This window comes from Wyeomyia smithii, chromosome 2, assembly GCF_029784165.1.
Source record: "Wyeomyia smithii strain HCP4-BCI-WySm-NY-G18 chromosome 2, ASM2978416v1, whole genome shotgun sequence".
In the NCBI taxonomy this organism is placed as follows: Eukaryota; Metazoa; Arthropoda; class Insecta; order Diptera; family Culicidae; genus Wyeomyia; species Wyeomyia smithii.
Window position 1 is genome coordinate 224,033,500 of NC_073695.1, and position 20,486 is coordinate 224,053,985.

Consider the following 20,486-nt stretch of genomic DNA (forward strand, 5'->3'; position numbering starts at 1 on the left):
AATGGCTCAATTAATAATTATCATGCTGTTTTGACGTTGACTAACGTCTATATCGAAGTTAGGCCCCTGAATTTGAAAATCTAGTAATTCAACCAGGGAAAACCAGAGAAAAGTGGTCAGGTTTTGAGCGCTTATTTTGCAGTCATCTAAATCAGGTTTTCGAGGTTTTGGCATCAATCGATCAGAAATTCTTTTACGGTTAAATTTATGTAACAAAAACAAACTATTGTTTGAGATACACTTTTGAAAAATTGGTAATTAATATCGATTGTCTAAATCATACCGCGCAGCCAATCACTACCTCTCTTCCCAAGCACAGTCGACACTAACGGATACAATCGATCTGACTTTGTTGTTATTGTTGTCACTTTCTGTTTCCGATGTTTATGCTGCTGCTAGCGGAAAAAACCTTGCAAATATGCATATTTTTGTTGGTGTTAATTTTACGACAGCCGGCGCCCCATCATTCTGATTCCAAAACCGCACCAGTGACATGCGGACGCTAGGTGATAGCAGCTGAAAGGAGGAAATTCAAAAGAGTACCGCTCATCTCGTGCCGGTTTCACCCGTTATGCTGGTGGCTTTTAGTAGTAAATGGCTACTGCAAAACACTTAAATGACTGTAATTCTGGACGGACTAACCAGAAAACTATAATCGGCAACTGGCACCTTTTGGTGCCTCGAAATTTGGGTACAGAAGCGGCTAATTGAATTTTCTGTTTTACCAAATGCTGCTGCTAGCGGAAAAAACCTTGCAAAAATGCATGTTTGTGTTGGTGTTAATATTACGACAGCGGCCGGGGCAGCTTTCAAAAACTAGCAATGGGCGATATTGTATCGGTATCGGAAATATCGATACTTTTGATGCGATGCTTCGATTTTTTGAATCGATACACAAGCGTCCGATATTTGACCGTATCGATACTGAAAACCGCGATATTTGTATCGATATTCTTTTAGGCAAACGGACCAGCTAGCTGACATCGCGCCATGTTACAAGGGCTAACATCTCAATGTGTACACGAGATCACCGCCACTTTTCATACGCTATGTTATGCTGTCTGTCAGTGTCAGTGGAGCCCACACATCGTAGAACCGCTGCGATGTTTGCTGCGATAAAGCAAAGCAAATCGGATAGAGATGCCAGCTAGTTGATACGAGCTGGAACCTCTGAAAAGCTGCCACTGTCAGAATTAATATCGCACAAGTCTATTTGCACTAGCAAAACTTAGATGGAGAAATAGATAGAGAGAATGTTGTGAGCCAAACGAACTGTCAAAATCTGAGCCAAGCGCAGCATAGGGGCAAATTCAAAATTTGTTTTACTTAAACCACACATTTAAAGCCAAAAAGGAGTGCTCAATAATAACGTGTTCTCAAATACTTTCAAAAATAGGCATAGCTCTACGTTGCATTATTAAGCCACAAAACTTATAGTGTTTCTCTGACAATTAATTAAAATATTGTTTGTTTACATTTATACTCAGCTTCATTAATTTTTATTTGAATTAATTCTACTTTCTGCGTTAAAATGCATCCACAAACCCCTCAAACAAATTCAACGTTATCAGAAATGATGTTTGGCTTCGATTTAGTTGGGCTATAACCCAACGAGCGGGAGCCCAACTTAAACGTAGCCCAACTAAACATAGCCCAACGAGCGAAATTTGACTGTATTTCAAAAACAAATATAAGTTTTCTGGTCATACTGTTCAGATCGAATATTGGCAAGCGGAAACTAAAGCCTGCAGTACACTCTTTGTCTAATGGTCGAATATTTGACCTTCTGATATAATGGTCAAATTTATTTGACATCATGGTTGTTGTTTGCCCGTGTTTGCCCCATGTTAAAATCGGAGAGTGACAAATAATTGACCAAATTTTTATCTGTCAAAAAGAGACAAATACTTGACGCTCGGTCAAAGAGTGTACTACAGGCTTAACTCATGCTTTCCGTCGTTACAAGTTAGAGTACAAGTGAAAAATAAAATTGCAATATTAATTAGTTAGAAAAATTCAGCGATAGACTTCACTATCTTATTTTCGCTAACATATCTAACTTTTTTATGTCATCAACTTCCTCATCAATTAATATGGAAGTGTGTCAAAAATTTATACAAATAAGACGGGAGCTTCACAGCCCATTGGACCAGTGAATACAAATCTTGAAGATATAAGTTGTTTAATTCGTTTGTTTGCCAAAGCTCAGAATTTTTGCATTACCTGTATGTATTTGTTTGTGAGGTCATTCATGCTGCTCTAGAGAATGCGGATACATACCAGAAAAACATCAAAAAGTCGGCACATAAAATTTTTGAAGTAGAATACTTCTCTCAGGAAGTTCGGCTACATAGGGATGTGAAATGTAAATCTTAAACTGAAAATAGTGACAAATATGTCCAATTTCAAATGCTAATAAATCGGTTAGTTTTCGATGGACTTCCTTCGTTTTTGCAGCAATCGATTAGAAAATCTTCTAAGATTCCTACCAAATGCATGAAATTGCAATTTTATCATTCGAACTATTGTACTATTGAAAACTATTAAGCCTTGTCAAAACACAAAATTCGACCTCTGATTGGTCGTTATACCGCGCTTTCCCAAGCACGGTCGGCAGAGTTATGGACCTAGTAAATTGGGAATGCATCATTTGGCCTATATAAGAGCTTCATCAGATAATAAACAGACATTTCATCGGATATTAAATTGAACAACTGAAATTTGAAGAACACAAATGAATATTTGAAGAGTTAATATTTTCTCGTTTTGCGCTATAATCCAAAGGTAATTATCTTCATCTACATGCATACTCTGACTATAATTACGTGTTTGCGTTGCTTAGTGTTTGGCTACGGTCATGCATAACGCCAATAACGGCGCGATGCGATTCGGCAAGACGAAATCTGTTGAAATGTATAGCTCTACTTCGGCTTAAAAAGAGCTGTACATTTCACCACGGTAAGGCGAATCGCATCGCGCCGGCATTCGCGTTCTGCATAACTGTAGCCGTTCGTTCCCGTTTAATGATGTCGTATTAAATGTGCATATTACGATTCGGCAGCACTTCAACTTCTCATTTGCACAAAATTTTAAAATATTCAATGAACTTCATTCAAAATATCAAACAAAAAGAAATTACAATACTGCCAATGAACGGTCAACGTTTATTTACTAGAAAAAATGACTGACACGCAAGCAGCCGGGTTATCTTTCTTGTAAAAGTATTCTACTTCAACCTTGCGGTCGTGGCTTTGCATACAACCTTCTTGTGATTTTTTATTGTTGGAAACCACCAAAATTTTGCTGATTCTTGGTGTGCTGTGCCTCCAGAAATTTGTTCAGCAAAATGAAATTTGCTAATTATTCAGTAATGCTCAATTGCATAAAAGTGACAGGTCGTTTGCTGCATGTTCAGTAAAACAAAATACAACTTGCTGGTTGTCAGCTATGACAATTTGCTGTTCATTCAGCAAAGCATGAATCAATTTGCTGGTTAACCAGTTAGTTCAAGGGAACCATGTTTCCGTCAGGCACCAGATTCCACCCGCCCATCGGATCATAGGCAAATTACTGTTGAACTAGAGATGTATGATTATCATTTCAACTTTTAAGTTCATCTGGCCCAACAAGGACTTAGCTATGGTCCCATATTCGCTATCAGGGGCTTAGCGTTGATCCCGTACCAGCTGCACAGCGATTTGGCGCGTTTTACTAATGACAGCTTGACGTAAATTTTTTGCCATATCAATTCTTTTGCTGGATTCCAGCAAACATTCCTTTACTGTTTTCTGTTCAGCAAATAGTCTTGCTGTATTTTCGCGAATCACTGAATCGATTACTGGTTTTCAGTAAATGTAAATATCAAAAATTCAAAAAATGATCTCAGCTATTGTATCAATACTTCTGGTATCGATATTTTTGACCGATATTTTGGGTATCTCGATATTTTTGATTTTTCGGGTATCGATACTGAAGAATCGATACTCTCCGTCGTATCGCCCAATGCTACAAGAAACATTTGTCTCTACCATTCCATCATCTATGTAGCCCCTCCTTCTTTCTAATTATCTGACGAAGCCTTGGTATAAAACGTATCATTCGAACATTTCACCCCATCAGTTTCATTATAAAACCGTACCGGATACGTACGGACGCTCGGTGTTGGCAGCTAAAACAAAATAGTACCGGTCATCTCGTGCCGGTTTCACCCGTAATGCTGGTGGCTACTGCAAAATACTAAAATGGCTGGAATTCTGGACGGAAACCAGTAAGCAAGAAATCGGCAACTGGCACCTTTTGGTGCCTCGCAGTTTTATAATAAAAGCGGTTAGTTGAATTTTATGTTTTACAATTGCTGCTGCTAGCGGAAAAAAAACCTTGCAAAAATGCATGTTTGTGTTGATGTTAATTTCACGACAGCGCTAGGTGTTAGCAGCTGAAAGGAGGAAAGACAAAATAGTACCGGTCATCTCTTGCCGGTTTCACCTGTTATGCTGGTGGCTGTTAGTAATAAATGGCTACTGCAAAATACTAAAATGGCTGGGATTCTGGACGGACTAACCAGTAAACGAGAATAATCGGCAACTGGTATCTTTTGGTGCCTCGAAATTTTGTTACAGAAGTTTTGTAAAAGAAGCGTTGCAATTCCCTCTACTATTTGCTTCAATGGAATATAAGAATACGGTAGTCAACGTCATGCGGTCGTGTCTTGAATACCCCCCTCCTACTATTTAACGTTTAAGCTAGCGTTTAAGTGTAGATTTTCCATTTGAAAAGAATACTATTCCTTTTTGCTTAAACAGCTCAAGCAAAGGATAATAATCAGTTTTAAAATGATGCACCGTCAAGTGATAATAGTACACTCATGTGCGAGCAATTTGGTCCAGTGTAGTCTACTTTTTCTTTTGACAGTTGTTGTCCATAGAGTTCTCCAGGCGCGTTTGCATTAGTGCGATGTATACACGGGAATGGCATCGCTGTCAGCTACCATACATTTGACGCGTTACCAACATCACTGGCACTGGCACCCGAAAAATGGGCAGTTTACCCTTATCTATGTTGATTCGGGCAAACCGGCTAAATGTTGACTGCAATTATTAATAGCATATCAGACAGTTTTGAGCAATTTCTTAAGGTTTTCACATGGTATGTGATATTCTAAGTGATATTTAGTACATTAATTGTGTCCCAAAGCAAAGTGAAGCAAACTGTGACAGCAGAAAAAATAGTTTTGGGACAAACGGTACAGAAATAGATGTTCGTAACGCTTGAAGGCTACCATACCATTCCCTTGGATGTATAAGATTTTTTTTCTGTAAGCTGTATGAATTTTTTGTCACCTGTGAGAACTGTCATCTGTGAGAAAATAAAAAACCACAGAATTTAATTCTCACTCTCACAAATTTCAATATACAGTGTAAAGCGTCTTTGTTAGAAACACGTTTGATTTAAGTATCATACTTGGCTGTCATTTTCTGGGGGGCGTATGGAGGAGTAACTCGAGTGAAAACCTGGCCAAAATTATTTTCGCTGCTATTTAGCAATATTTTGGGAAATATTTAAGTGGGAAGTAGAAGTGGCTGGTTCGAGGATTGTATCAAAGAGTAACTCTAAATATCACACACACAACTTAATGTTTACATTTACATAGGGGGCCGTTCCTAAACCATGTGGCCATATTTTGAACACTTTTTATACCCCCCGTACCTCCCTGTGGTCTTTCGCGGCCTTTGGGCAACCCCATCCCCCCCTTGCGACTTTAACCACGTGGTCTTTTTGTTTGTCAAGTGCCAAAAATTCAATTATATTTTTTACATTTTCATTATTAAACTTTTAGTACATTCCTTGGGGTAAGACAACGATAAATATCAAAATATATCAACCAATATCGTGTAATATTATCGAAGTATTTTTCATAAAAACGTGGTCTTTCGTGGTCTTTTAACAAACCCCCCCGCCCCCCTCTTTATGACCACGTGGTATAGGAACGGCCCCTAGCCTTTGTGTCTTCATTAATGTTAGTGAGCAGATGAAGTAATACGCTCGTATGATTTTTTTCGCAAAACGGGCAGCGAAACAAATCAAAGAATTTACCAGAAAAATGATGTAGCGAAATAACTTCATTTAGAATTATCAATTTGATGCTCATAGATTAAATGATGCCTCGTGGAACCTACGTAGGTTGAAAAGCCTTTTGTGCGGAGTGTTATTTACCCGGATTATTGATTCTGTGCATCAAGTTATATTTAAGTTAACTTAAATTAGTTGAAATTTATTCACTAAATTAATCTCATTTCATCATTGTTCAATGAAACACTGTTTTAAGCGTGAGGCAGGCACCCATCAGGTTTTTTTTATTTCCCGTGTACGCGTGAACACTTGACGTCAAAATTCGTCATAAATGTCAATCCGGATGTTGCCGGATGACATATTTGCGAGGATGTGTTCGTGATGTTATGAACTTCCATTCCCTCGATGTTTATATGATCGGATTCCGCGAGATTTGATAACTTTTTTAATATTGGAAACGCTCGAAAATGCATAAAAATCACTAATTTCGAAAACTTCGTAAGAGTAGCTATAATTTTTATTTTTGGAATTTATATCAACCGGTTTTTAGCATTGAACATAAAGAACTCATTTACTGCAAAATATTGATCAATTGTCATATTTTTGATGCCTGGCACAACTTGTTACTATAAATGGTTCGATTCCCAAAAAGAAATGCTTGAAAATTTGTCAATGTTTGCAGCGCTCCCAGCATATGATAATACCGTTTGACGATCATCGAGTGATGGCATTTTGTGAAGCATTTATTTAGGCTGAAGAAAAAAATATAGCGGCACCAAAAAGCGAGAAAAAACTTTTTTCTTATTTTGGCCAGCTTTTTGTTCTAGGTACTCCTCTGTGGGGCGTCTAGTAAATTCCTGCTTTTTTCGATCATGAAGTGCATTGAAAACAAATGTTTTCGTTTGATGTTCCATTTTACGGATTAAAACCCGTTGCGGTTCCGTGCAGTGAAAGGAGTGGTCCATGTTTCGATGTTTTGAATGAAACTCACGAATCAAAATCAATTAAAATCAAAAAGAAAGGGTAAGAATCATTAAACACAAGCACGAATAATTAATAAACATGCCATTTCTCAAAAGCGGCTCACAATAGATCAACGATTTTGGGCGCAGTGAGGAAATCCATACAGGAAAAAAAACTGTTTACTTTTGCTGCGTTAAGTTTGGTGTGACATGTTGTCATACTAGTGCATGTGCTCGCCGCTGGGTGTCGCATATGCTTTATTTGAGTTGGCAGTTGAAGGCTCATTTGAATATTTTATTGCGAAGTGGTGAAATTGATCACCATTAAAATCCATACATTCTTTTGGTAATGTGCTTTTTTTCGATATGCTAAAGATAAAGATTTCTGTACTGAAGAATATCATTTAAAGCTAGTTTGGAAACGAAAATAACGATATTTCAGGTTAAAATTTGTTTATTTTGGTTCACGAGCTGCTTGTTGCTAAATTTGCTCTTATTTGATTGTCGTTAGACCGATTTCAATTCGATTTGTTGCAAAAGCTAAAAAACTAGCTCTAAAACTAAAATCTTTGTGGTTTCCTGCGAATTAACCCTTAACTAAGATTACTCCAAGTAAATTCAATACTTTTTTTTGTTATTTGGAAACTTGTTTGATCAAATTTGATTGAGTTTTGACTGAGTTGGAAGAATTTTTCGAAAATATGAAAAATTGCACCGGACATGCAAAGGTTAACTTTGACAGGTATGTGAATTATGCAAAAGTTGCGTTTAAGGACACGTTAACATTGCCTAGTGTTGTAAGAGCAATATCTTTTGATTAGTATTTTTTATCACGAATTTTCAGGTGATAAATTTCACCCAACTGATCAATTTCACCCAATTACACGGTACCATTTTCTTCGAGCGTAAAATGTGATCATCGAGAATTTGCAAAAATGTCTGTCGTTTTTCTCAATCAGTGTATGCAGTTTCTCATTCATAAGAGATCCAATGTAATATGATCACCAACTTTCGAACAAAAAAATGGCTCGTACATATAGATCAAGTTCCTCACGTTTCAGTTAAATGTTGGTTGACAACGATTTTTCGATTTTTTTAGATCACTTTAGTTCTTATATATATAATTTTCACAAATTCAATCAATTCATCAACTAGTATAAACATTTTCAAGCGGAAACATATGTATGAGTGCGCTTGAGCTGTCCGACAGGTTAGTCGTGTTTCCGGTTACTCGTAGAGGGGTCTTTGGTAGGGTACCATTTGGTCGGAGTTAAAAATCAGGACAACTTTTTTCCAGCAAAAAATTGACCTAAGCTAATTTTTTTTAGGTATCAATAAATAAAACACGTAATTTGAGATTTGCACTCCAAAATACGCCGAAAGAATTAGATTTAACGTATTTCTCGAACGATTCAATTTTTCAACTCTGATTTATTAGGCGTTAGTAGATACCTAAAATGCAACTCTAGTAAACTGTTTGAAATAAACTTAACAACTGTCAAAAAACGTTTAACGGTTTCAACTACTAGACAATTTCTCTCGTCAAGATTCAACCAAAGAAAAAAATCTTTCGAAATAAGTTCGTTTTATCCCGGAGTCAAGATGATAATACTGAACAATTTGCTACTTTTTTGAATATTAGGCATCAGTCAGAAAAATCAGGACAAATGCTAAAATATGCAAAATAAATCAGGACGTTCCAAATGGGTTTCAAAATCAGGACATGTCCTGCTAAATCAGGACGAATGCTATCCCTAGTCTTTGGTTTGTGCCGGTGCGTCTCTCAAGGACCCGCAGGTTAGTTTAAATAGCAGTTTTTTTCTAGACTTTTATTTTAATTTAAACGTTTGTTTTCAACGTTTTTTTTTTTTATATTACTTGAACTGACAGGGCTAGAAAAAGCCATGCATTGCTAAAAGAAGAAAAAGAAAGATTTCTCTGTCTGACTACTCTAGTGTTTGCAGTGAAAATTTGCTTGATATTGTGCCTGAGTGGGAAGCCGGCGTAATTATTATTATTAATTACATTTGATCCACAACGCTCTACATGAAATGTGATGTGGATGGGGAAAAGGTCATTGGAGGTGGTCATAGGTTAATCTTCCTCAAATGTGCCTAAGAACCTATCATTTTTTGGCAAATACAATGATAACAATCAGTATCTGTATGGCAGTCATAATCTACTTTACAAAATTGTACGGCGAATCACAGAGGAATAATACAATCAAATAGATCACTGTTTTGGTTGAACCCGATCAGAAGAGCATTACTGAAAAGACACAATTCTATCAACGCGAGATACAAATAACATAATTTAATACAATTTAGTATTTTACCATATGATTTTGACAGCAAAATTGAATCTGAATGAGTTATAAAAGCAAAACCTAAAATGAAGTTGTTCTGAAACAAGTCTAACAAGTTTTTCGTCCTTACCAAAACCTGTTGTTTCTAAAGCAGGTATTAGACGAAGCAAATATTTGCTTTTTAGGTACGATTTTTATTTGCACAAAATTAAATCTGTATTGAAAAATGGCAAATATTTGCTTCGTCTAATACCTGCCTAACAATGGTTGTTATTGTACTGTTCTATATACTATCTTATTTTGCTAGAAAGCTAATACGTTAGCAACAAAGATTGATATGAGTTTAATACTAGTAGAATCATTCCTGTTATAATTTCTGTTATTTTAACACCTAACGGGACCAAATAGAAAACACAGCCTTCAAGGTTTTTCCTATAACAATCTAACAGCTTCTATTACTTTTTTGTTTTTCTTGCTAACCGGGAAGCTATTGATGAAATTGTAGCATGAGCAGCATATTGCGGCGACTCAACTTGATCAACTTGAAGCATGGTTCTCGATCGTAAAACTTTTGATGGTGAATAGAATTGCTTTGTGATAATAATTCGGGCGTATCAGCTTCAGCAGTAACCATATTGACAATAAATACAGCTTGTGTTGCACGTCTACGTTGAGCTGGAGTTCCGATTTCCAGTAAGCGACAGCGATCTTCATAAGGCTACAGATTTTGCGGATTGTGCCATGGACGACTTGGTGTTTCCCTGGTTAGGGGCGGCTCAAACAGCGGCTGATCCGGAGCGGACGGCTGAACTATGAAATGCGGTGTCTCGCCAGCTACACCTAAGACGGCAGCCCTAGTAAAGCTGAAATAAACATACTACGAACAATCCAGAGAATGGTCCGAATCGGAACAATCGGTATAGACCTAGGCAAACGAAAAAGTACAACGATTGGAAACTTGGCACTTGGAATGTAAGGACTCTGCTCGATCTTGGGCTCTCTGGCCGCAACGCAAAAGTGGAGGTTGAATCCATACAAGGGGTGCGTTGGCCTAAAAGCGGAGAACGTGAATTTCGGGCGGTTGATCTGACCGCGGGCACTTCTTTTAAGTGTACCATATCTACTACAGTGGCGGCGATAGAGCGGAACGGGGCACCGGTGTCGTGTTACTCGGAAACCACATGAAGCGTGTCATTAGGTGGAGGCCTATTAATGACCGTCTATGCGTATTGAGGATCAAGGGCAGATTCTTCAATTACAGCCTTATCAACGTGTATGTGCCGACAAACGATAAAACCGATGACGTAAAGGAGGAGTTCTACGAGTTTTTTGAGAAAACGTATGGAGAGTGCCTACAACATAACATAAAAATAGTCATCGGAGATTTGAACGCACAAGTCGACAAGGACTAATCATGTGACGCGTCTGATGCGGGAGAAACACCGAGAGACAAGAGCTGCCGAAAAGAAGCTTCATCGCCGTAAGAAACGTGTGTACTATGATCGCGTCCTCGCGGAAACGGAGAATTGTTTCACCAGGAACGATACGAGGAGATTCTATAGAACGATCAACAGAATCAGGAACCGGTCCGTGCCAGTACCTGCCATGTGTAATGTCAGGGAGGGGAACCTGATTACCGATAAATCGAAGGTGGCCAGGCATTGGAAGAAACATTTTGAGGTGGTGTTGAATGGTGAGGAAGGTAGGAGAGTCGTAAAAGGGAACAGGATAGAAATTGGGGAAGAAGAACAAGCTGTGGACCCACCAACATTGGACGATGTGAAAAATGCTTGCAAAGAGCCTAAGTACCTCAAAGCCGCTGGGAAGGACGGCTTACCGGCCGAACTTTTCAAAATCGGGAGCGAGCGGCTGCAATTGCAATTCACCAGATTATCCTAAGGGTATGGTCTAAGGAACAACTACCTACGGACTCGTTGGAGGGACTCATATGCCCTATCTACAAGAAGGGGCATAGACTCGACTGTAGTAATTATCGAGGCATAACCCGGCTCAATTCCGCTTATAAAATTCCCTCCCGTAGCCTGTTCCAGCGACCAAGGCCATTGCAGGAAGCCTTTGTTAAAGAATACCTTGAGACAGATTCTCGGCAAGTTCGCGAACACAACTTGCAGACACATAATCTGTTTATTGACTTTAGGGCGGCGTACGATACAGTGAAACGCAACGAGCTGTGGCAAATATTGCTAATTAAACTGTTACGTGCGACGCTTGACGGTTTAACATCATGCGTCAGAACAGCGGGCGAATTTTCGGACGCGTTTTTGACGTTAGATGGTCGAAGCAAGGTGGCGGGCTCTTGAACTTGCTGTTCAACATAGCTTTGGAAAGTGCGATACGAATGGCAGGTGTGCAGAGGAGCGGCACCATCATCACGAAGTCCCACATACTTCTAGGCTTCACGGACGACATTGATATAATTGGTAATAACCGTAGAGCAGTTGAGGAGGCCTTTGCGGCTCTCAAAAGAGAAGCTGCGAGAATTGGACTCACCATAAACACTTCCAGAATGAAGTCCATGGTGGCTGGCAGAGAGCGTGGTAGTTCGCGGGTGTTGGTGCTCCGGTGGAGATGGATACTTTCGAAGTGGTCGAAGAATTTGTTTATTTTGGTACTCTCGTGAAAACGGGGTGAGCCGCGAGATCAAGAAACGGATTGCGGCAGTGAATAGGGTTTATTACGGATTGCGCAGCCAGCTTAGTTCCCGTAGCCTATAGATCCGTACGAAATTTGCGATCTGTAGGACTCCGATCCTCCTGGTGGCGGTCCAAGGACATCAATCGTAGGCGTGGAACGAGGCCGATCGACGAGCGCTTGGGGTCTTCGAGCTTCGAATCCTGTGATCAATACTCGGTGGTAAACTAGAAGGCGCATGATTCACGAGTTGTACGAAGTATACAAACACGCTGATATTATCAAGCTGATGAAACACGGCAGGTTACAGTGAGCTGGCCACGTAGCACAAATGGCGGATGAGCGACCGGCAAAGATAATATTTAGCAGAGAACCGGATAGAAGCCGATGACTTCGAGTCAGACCTCGCACGCGCTGGAAATATGCTTTCGACGAAAATGCCAGAGAAGCGGGTGTAAGGCGAGATTGGATAGAAGCAGCCCAAGACCAATTTGCACTGAATGATTTCCCATCTATCAATCCAGCTAGCTTGATAAGACGACACTGGCAAACTCCAGCTTCGAGCATACTAGCGAAAAATACAGTGCTTCAAAGCATAACGGATCATCAAACGCACGAGCAATTTTGAACATGAATCCCAGCTGTCGGCTTACATGATAAATGAGACTTGAACGATAGCTTCTCAACCAGTGTCACTCCCAAATTTTTTACTTGATTAACTCTGGTTAACTTAGTTCTAGCTATACCATAACCAAATTGGACCATGTTCTGAGTGCAATGGTAACTAATAAAGGAGCAATTATCAATATGGGGTTGGGGAAAAAGAAATGTCGTATTTCTGATCGAAATTAGACGCTTTATTTAACATACTTAGAATTATCAGATTTAAATCAAATATGCGCCATTTTGTTCGTAAACTTGTTGCCATTTAGAAGGCAACTTCATTATCCCCCCTTTATAAAACCCACCCTTTTTATTTGCAAAAAACTCAGACAGCCATTTTCGCAAGCCTCTTTTGAGGCCAACTTAGTACCACCAAGGATGTTTTGCGTGGACCAGAAGGGATGGTAATCAGTCGGTGCCAGGTCCGGCCTATGGGTGCGATAGGACATCCCATCCGAGCTCCCGTAGCTTCTGGCGGGTCATCAAAGATGTGTGATATTTTGATATTTGGTTCAAATCGGTTTTGTAGTTTCTGAGATATTGAAGTTTTGTGATTTTCACATTTTGATACATAACCTCGAAACTAAAAATCCGATTGAAATAAAATTCAATAGGGTCTTATGGGGCAACTAGACCTTTCATTTGCAATTAGTTTCATGAAAATCGGTCCAGCCATCTCTGAGAAAATCGAGTGAGATTGGGAGACCGTTACATACATACATACACACACACACACACACACACACACACACACACACACACACATACAGAAAATGCTCAGCTCGTCGAACTAAGTCGATTGATATACGAGATACGAACCTTTGGAGCACTTTTATATTTTTGGTTTTTTCAGTGATTGCTATACCTTTCTAGGAGAAAGGCAAAACTGTTTACTTTTGCTGCGTTAATATTTTTGAAAATAAGCCCCACCTTAGTGTCGCATATGCTTTATTTGAATTGGCAGTTGAAAGCTCATTTGAATATTTGACTGCGAAGTGGTCTTATTGTTTTGTCCGACATTGTATGTCATGTCAACTAACAAACAAAAACAATCCTTTTTATCCCGAGACGTAACATTTTCTTCGAGCGTAAAATGTGATCCTCAAGAATTTGCAGCAATGTTTGTCGTTTTTCTCAATCAGCGTAAGCAGTTTCTCATCAATAAGAGATCTAATGTAATATAATCACCAAATTTCGTACAAAAAAATGGCTCGTACATATAGATCAAGTTCCTCACGTTTCAGTCAAATGTTGATGATTGGCAACGATTCTGATTACTACCCTGTGGTACACCAGACCACATGTGTGGATTTAACAGTTTAAATTCCAACCCGTAAATAAAGTTGTTAGCAAACTAAGTGGGATTCCAATTATTTGCGAGTACGTTAAGCTTTTCCAACTGATTTATGAAAATAGTAACTGTTCAAAATTTTAAGCATATTCGTATAATCTATAAATTGTTATTTGTTATTAGAGACACCCTACAGATTAATATTATAGTCACTCAGAACTGCACGAAAAGGAGAACTCATTCTCCCGCGGTGATAACACGATAGTGGTAGTAGGAGCAATCGATAGAGTAGAAGAGAGTATCTATATCAGTTAGTTGGAATAAATCAGTCGATCCTATCGGACGCATTTCAAAGACTACTTGCCAGTTCCTATTTTATAATAAAGTGCCTTCAAAGCACATTGCGTGGTTTGATTCCCCACACCGAAAATTCATAAAGTGGCTAAACCAGTGACCATAGATCGGAGAAGTAATATAAAGTAATAATTAACGGTGTCGAAGGTGGCTTTCAAATCAGTCTATATCGTATCTGTTTTGGGCTTGGCACTTTTATTTTTAATGCAGGGCACGGAGTTTGAAAGATTTCTTTCAACGATACGACCTCGGAAAAAGCCAAGCTTCGTAGTAAATGCAAGTTATTAATAATGAATGTATTCAAAATAAAATTGCTTTTAAAAAGAAAAAAGTAAAAGAGAACAAAAAAATTCGTTGTGCCAAAGCAACGGTAAAGTAGACCGAGTCAATGGTTTTTCGAAGGTTCAACTTTGCAGGTTCTTTGAAAAATCCCAAAGACATCATAGACAAATTATTAGGTTCTAAATGTTAGCTAAGCTTTCTGGTAATCGAAAAATAACTTGAGTTTGAAACGCTACATAAACAAATGAACAGTATATCTCATGTACATGTACAGTTTACTTAAGGCCCGAATACACACACGGCGTAATGACGCCTTCTCCATACAAATTAAAAGGCGTGATCGCGCTTCCCGTTGGGACGCCTTTCAACCAGAACCTTCTAGCTTTGCCTTCTAGTGAAGAAGGTAGTCGTTTGCCGCCTTCGGCTGCGTGCTTGACTGCCTTTCGTGTAGATGCATCGTGCCTTCCACACGGTCTTGTGTAGCCTTCTTTTGGCGAAGGCGCTGGCAACGCCGTGTTGTATCATTTTCCGCCTGCTGGTGATTCTAGAAGTGTGTTGCCTTATTTTTTCTTCCAACAAACATAAACAAACATGAATCGGGTGGCATGACAACGAGAAGGTTCGCACACGACGGAGTTCAAGCCGGCGTGATTGCGTCTTCCGTGTAGACGAGTGGTAGGTGGCAGATGCTAGAAGGCACGCTAGAAGGTTTCAAGAAGGTACTGACAATTTTCGTCAGGAAGGCGTTGTCACGTCGTGTGTGTATTCGGGCCTTTAGTTCAATAAGGCAAAGTTTCGTTAATTCCTGGGAGAATGCTGCCAGACTTTGCAGGACCCTAGCTGCCTGAGAACGGACGAATCCTTGGGTTGTAAGTGGTGGATCGATTCGGAACTTGACCTTCTGTTTATTATACACAGACTTCGCAGTCAACTGTTTAGTGTGAAGGTCAATTGAGAGACTAGCGCTACAATCCTTCTGACACAAACAGTCTCTCTCCCGAGCCTGGACTCGAACCTTCAACGACTGGCTTGTTAGACCAGAATGAATTAGCACCTTAAGGTGTGAATAAGCACTCCCGAATAAGCAGCGAGCGTGAGGTAAGGGCACGTGTTCTACAAAATCTTCAAAAAATCCCGCAAAAACGTGAATCTTGCCCTGAAAAGGTGAGTTGATGCCACCATGAGCATTTTACTGACCCGGGTGCATCTAATCTTCAGAAGGAGCGGTACAAAGAACGTCTGACTTGCATCCAACGGCTGAATAAAAAATGCTCTTCCCCGAAAGCTACACCTTTGTTGGCAGGCCGATAACGGAAATGAGAGACCTGATTGACGAAATACTTACTTTACTTTTATGAAGACAGATCATTAAGATCCTATGCCGAATCCAGAATACGTCTCCACAAAACTCGGTCTTGGGCTGCTACTATCCAGTCTCCCCTTACACCCGCTGCTCTGGCATCCTCGTCGACAGCACACATCCAGCGCGTGCGCGGTCTGCCTCGAAGTCGTCGGCCTCTATCCGGTTCTCTACTAAATATTATCTTTGCCGGTCGCTCATCCGCCATCCGTGCTACATGGCCAGCCCACTGTAACCTGCCGTGTTTCATCAGCTTGACAATATCAGCGTGTATGTATACTTCGTACAGCTCGTGATTCATGCTCGTGATTCATCCAAGCGCTCGTCGATCGGCCTCCTTCCACGTCCACGATTCGTGTCCGTAGAGCGCCACCGGGAGGATCAGAGTCCTATAGAGCGCAAATTTAGTACGGATCTGTAGGCTACGGGACCTAAGCTGGCTACGCAATCCGTAATAAGCCCTATTCGCCGCCGCAATCCGCCTCTTCACCTCGCGGCTCACCTCGTTGTCACATGTCACGAGCGTACCAAGATAAATAAATTCGTCGACCACTTCAAAAGTATCCCCATCCATCTCCACCGCAGCACCAACACCCGTAGAACTACCACGCTCTCTGCCAGCCACCATGTACTTCGTTTTGGCAGTGTTTATGGTGAGTACAATTCTCGCAGCTTCCCTTTTGAGAGCCGTAAAGGCCTTCTCAACTGCTCTACGGTTATTACCAATTATATCAATGTCGTCCGCAAAGCCCAGAAGCATGTGAGACTTAGTGATGATGGTGCCGCTCCTCTGCACACCTGCCCTTCGTATCGCACTTTCCAAAGCTATGTTGAACAGCAAGTTCGAGAGCCCGTCACCTTGCTTCAGACCATCTAACGTCACAAACGCGTCCGAAAATTCGCCCGCTGTCCTGACGCATGTTGTGAAACCGTCGAGCGTCGCACGTATCAGTTTAATCAGTTTAGTTGGGAAACCATGTTCTAGCATTATTTGCCATAGCTCGTTGTGTTTCACTGTATTGTACGCCGCTCGAAAGTCTATAAACAGATGATGTGTCTGCAGGTTGTGTTCTCGAAACTTGTCGAGGATCTGTCTCAAGGCGAACATCTGGTCCGTTGTAGATCGCCCCACTCGAAAACCGCATTGGTATTCTCCAACAAAGGCTTCCTGCAACGGCCTCAGTCGCTGAACCACGGGAGAGAATTTTGTAAGCGGAATTGAGGAGGGTTATGCCTCGATAATTACTACACTCGAGTCTATGTCCCTCTTGTAGATAGGGCATATGAGTCCTTCCAACCAGTCCGTAGGTAGTTGTTCCTCAGACCATACCCTTAGGATAATCTGGTGAATTGCACTACACAGCCGCTCGCTCCCAACTTTGAAAAGTTCGGCCGGTAAGCCGTCCTTCCCAGCGGCTTTGTTGTTTTTTAGCTCTTTGCAAGCATTCTTCACCTCGTCCAATGTTGGTGGGTCCACAGTTTGTCCGTCCTCCCTAATTTCTATCCTGTTCCCCTCGACGACTCTCCTCCCTTTCTCGCCGTTCAACACCACTTCGAAATGTTGCTTCCAACGCCTGGCCACCTGCGATTTATCGGTAATCAGGTTCCCCTCCCTGTCATTGCACATGGTAGGTACTGGCACGGTCCGGTTCCTGATTCCGTTGATCGTTCTATAGAAGCTCCTCGCCTGGTGAAGCAATTCTCCGCCTCCGCGAGGACGCGATCGTAGTGCTCACGTTCCTTACGGCGATGAAGCCTCTTTTCGGCAGCTCTTGCCTCCTGGTATTTCTCCCGCATCTGACGCGTTACACGATTAGCTGCTACTAACGTGTTGGCGTAGGCTCGATTCTTCTCCTCCGTCACCTCTAGGCACTCAGCATCGAACCAGAGTCTATGTTTAAGAGTCCCGCAAAGATGAAACCAAACGAGGGTACCAATCGAGCAATGTAAATAAACAAGGTGATAATGTTAGGAGTGGTTGAAAAGTGCTGTAATTGAGCGTAATAAAGAATATGTGTTTTTCTGAAGTTTTACTTACACATTTTAATCCCACATTAAACCTGTACACTGGTTTACTTGAATTTAACAAAACATCACCGGTGTAATCTTTCAAAACTGTGTACCTTGTGAAGAATTTCAAAAAATGATATTCGCTTATGCATGGTGAAAAACAGAACTGTATAGTTCTTGGCAACAAACGGCACAAAAAATGTGTTGCCGAAACGATAGATTTTCTCTTCGCGCGACTCTATATACCATAGACTCTGCATCGAACCACCCACTACGCGTGGTTCCCGTTGTCATGCCAATCACCTCTCGCGCTGTTTCGCTGACTGCATCATGGATGTGCTTCCACTGCTCGTTCAGGTCCACTCCAGCTGGTCCACCGATCCGTCTATCAACTTTCCGAGTATACTCTGCAGCAACTCCTTCCGCTGATAACCTCTGGATGTCCAGATGTATCTTCCTCGCCGAACTCGAATTAAAAACATTGGACAACCGGGCGCGAATCTTGCCTACCACGAGATAGTGATCCGAGTCGATGTTTGGCCCTCGAAAGGACCGCACATCTATGACGTCTGAGAAGTGCCGGCCGTCGATCAGCATGTGGTCGATCTGGGAGCAGGCCTCTCCGTTGGAGTGCCTCCAGGTGTGCTTCCGAATATTCAGACGTGCAAAATGGGTGCTACAGATGGCCATTCCCCTGGCCGCGGCGAAGTTCACTAGCCTCAAGCCGTTGTCGTTGGTGGTAGAGTGAAGGCTTTCCCTACCAATAATGGGACGAAAGAACTCCTCTCGTCCGACTTGACGAAATACATCTGCGTTTTTTCGCATGAGCCAAGGGCTTCTTCTTCTCTAGAACCAAACAATAATCACGTTAACAAACTGGCGACAACTACTGCGGTTTTCAGCTTTGATAAGTGTCGACCTACATATGTAGATTTCAACTTGATATAGTGCATGTGGCAGAGTTGTCAAATCAATTTAACTTAACTCTAGGTGGTAAAAAAATACGCGGCAGCAACGCTTTCAACGACACTTAAGCCGATAATCTCCCCAGGTTGTCGTCAGGGACAAAGCTTTCCACGCCTGGAAATGATTGTTGCACCTACATGCGAATATTCTCCGTCGTTGATATGATAGTTTGTTCCACGACGTTTGTCATGGTCTTTCATAATATTCTTACTAATCTAGCAACTGCAATCGTTTATCATAACAAATGAATTGCAGATGACATAAAACGACAAGTACTAGTAGTGAAATATGCACTGCGCCCTGTACAGCTAACCCATTTATTTAACCGATTCCGATACACATGGATGCACTTTTCGAAGTTGATGTTGCTTGTCTCTGCTCCTGTCCTGGTATAAAGGCATCCCGTAAAGCTCACATGCAGCAGCTCTCGATTCCAGCACAGAGTACAGCATTCCCGTGGACTGTGTATAAATTTAAAAATATCGATTTTGCTTTCAACGGGGAGCTTTGAAAACATTCAACTTTATCCCGGTGCTGTGTGTATGCGCTGGAGGCAGGATATGAAAATGTAGCACACTATTTGTGTCCGAGCGCCACCCGGCATGGCACCGCATGTGTGGTGCTGGTTAAGGAAGCAAAAAATGCATTCTTTTTTGGCAGCCTTTTTCCCCGAAATTATTATCAAGCATCGGATGATTGGTACTGAAACATTAATCGTGGAGGTTTTCGTCAGGATGCTGCTGAATCAATATTTAATGGCTTAGTTGGGGGTGATCGAGGGTGAGTTGCAGTTTTTTATCTGTGAATAAATTTATTGAAAATTGCATTTATAAATCGAACCAGTGAAGCGTAGCTTCAAATAAAATAATAATTTACAGCATGCAGCTATAGTTGACCGATTAACGTGTTCCACATAATAAAACATACGTTATCTTACACATTTGCTGGTATCAAACATTGAACATGTGACCTTCCTGCTGTCTGCTGTCTGTGCTTTGTTTAGATTGATTATTAATTGCACTATAAAACTGAGCAGTGTTCAATCCCGGAGCCTCATCAATCAAACATGGCACGGACACTATTAGGACCTAAATCAAAATCAGTTAACATAAAATGCTGTACGACTGAGTTCGATGTCTGTTTGGTGTTTACCCCCAAACCTGGCACATTGTGGTTTCAAATATTATCCTACCGAATTTGCAATTTAAATGCATTCGCGCAGCGTTGGGTGATTTATTGATTGCCCAAACCTTGCGGTTTCGAGCTGACCACCGAGCAGAGGCATTGCGAGCTATCGGATATATTTGTCCGGTGAAATTCGATCCGGCCAGTAATTACGAGCGGCATGCTACTGGGATAACGTTGTTGAGAGTGGAAAAAATCCCTTCGCAGAAGTTCCCTCCTGTATTTGTTCGCATTGTTTTCGCACATAGTATAGTTATCGCAAGGATGTTGAGGGTGGCGAGACTCTCCGCAAATATATTTGCTGATTTTGATTTGGTTTGAAAGGTGATTGGGAGACGGTGTTTCCTACAAGCTGGTAAAGTGAATGGAGAGTATATATTACACTAA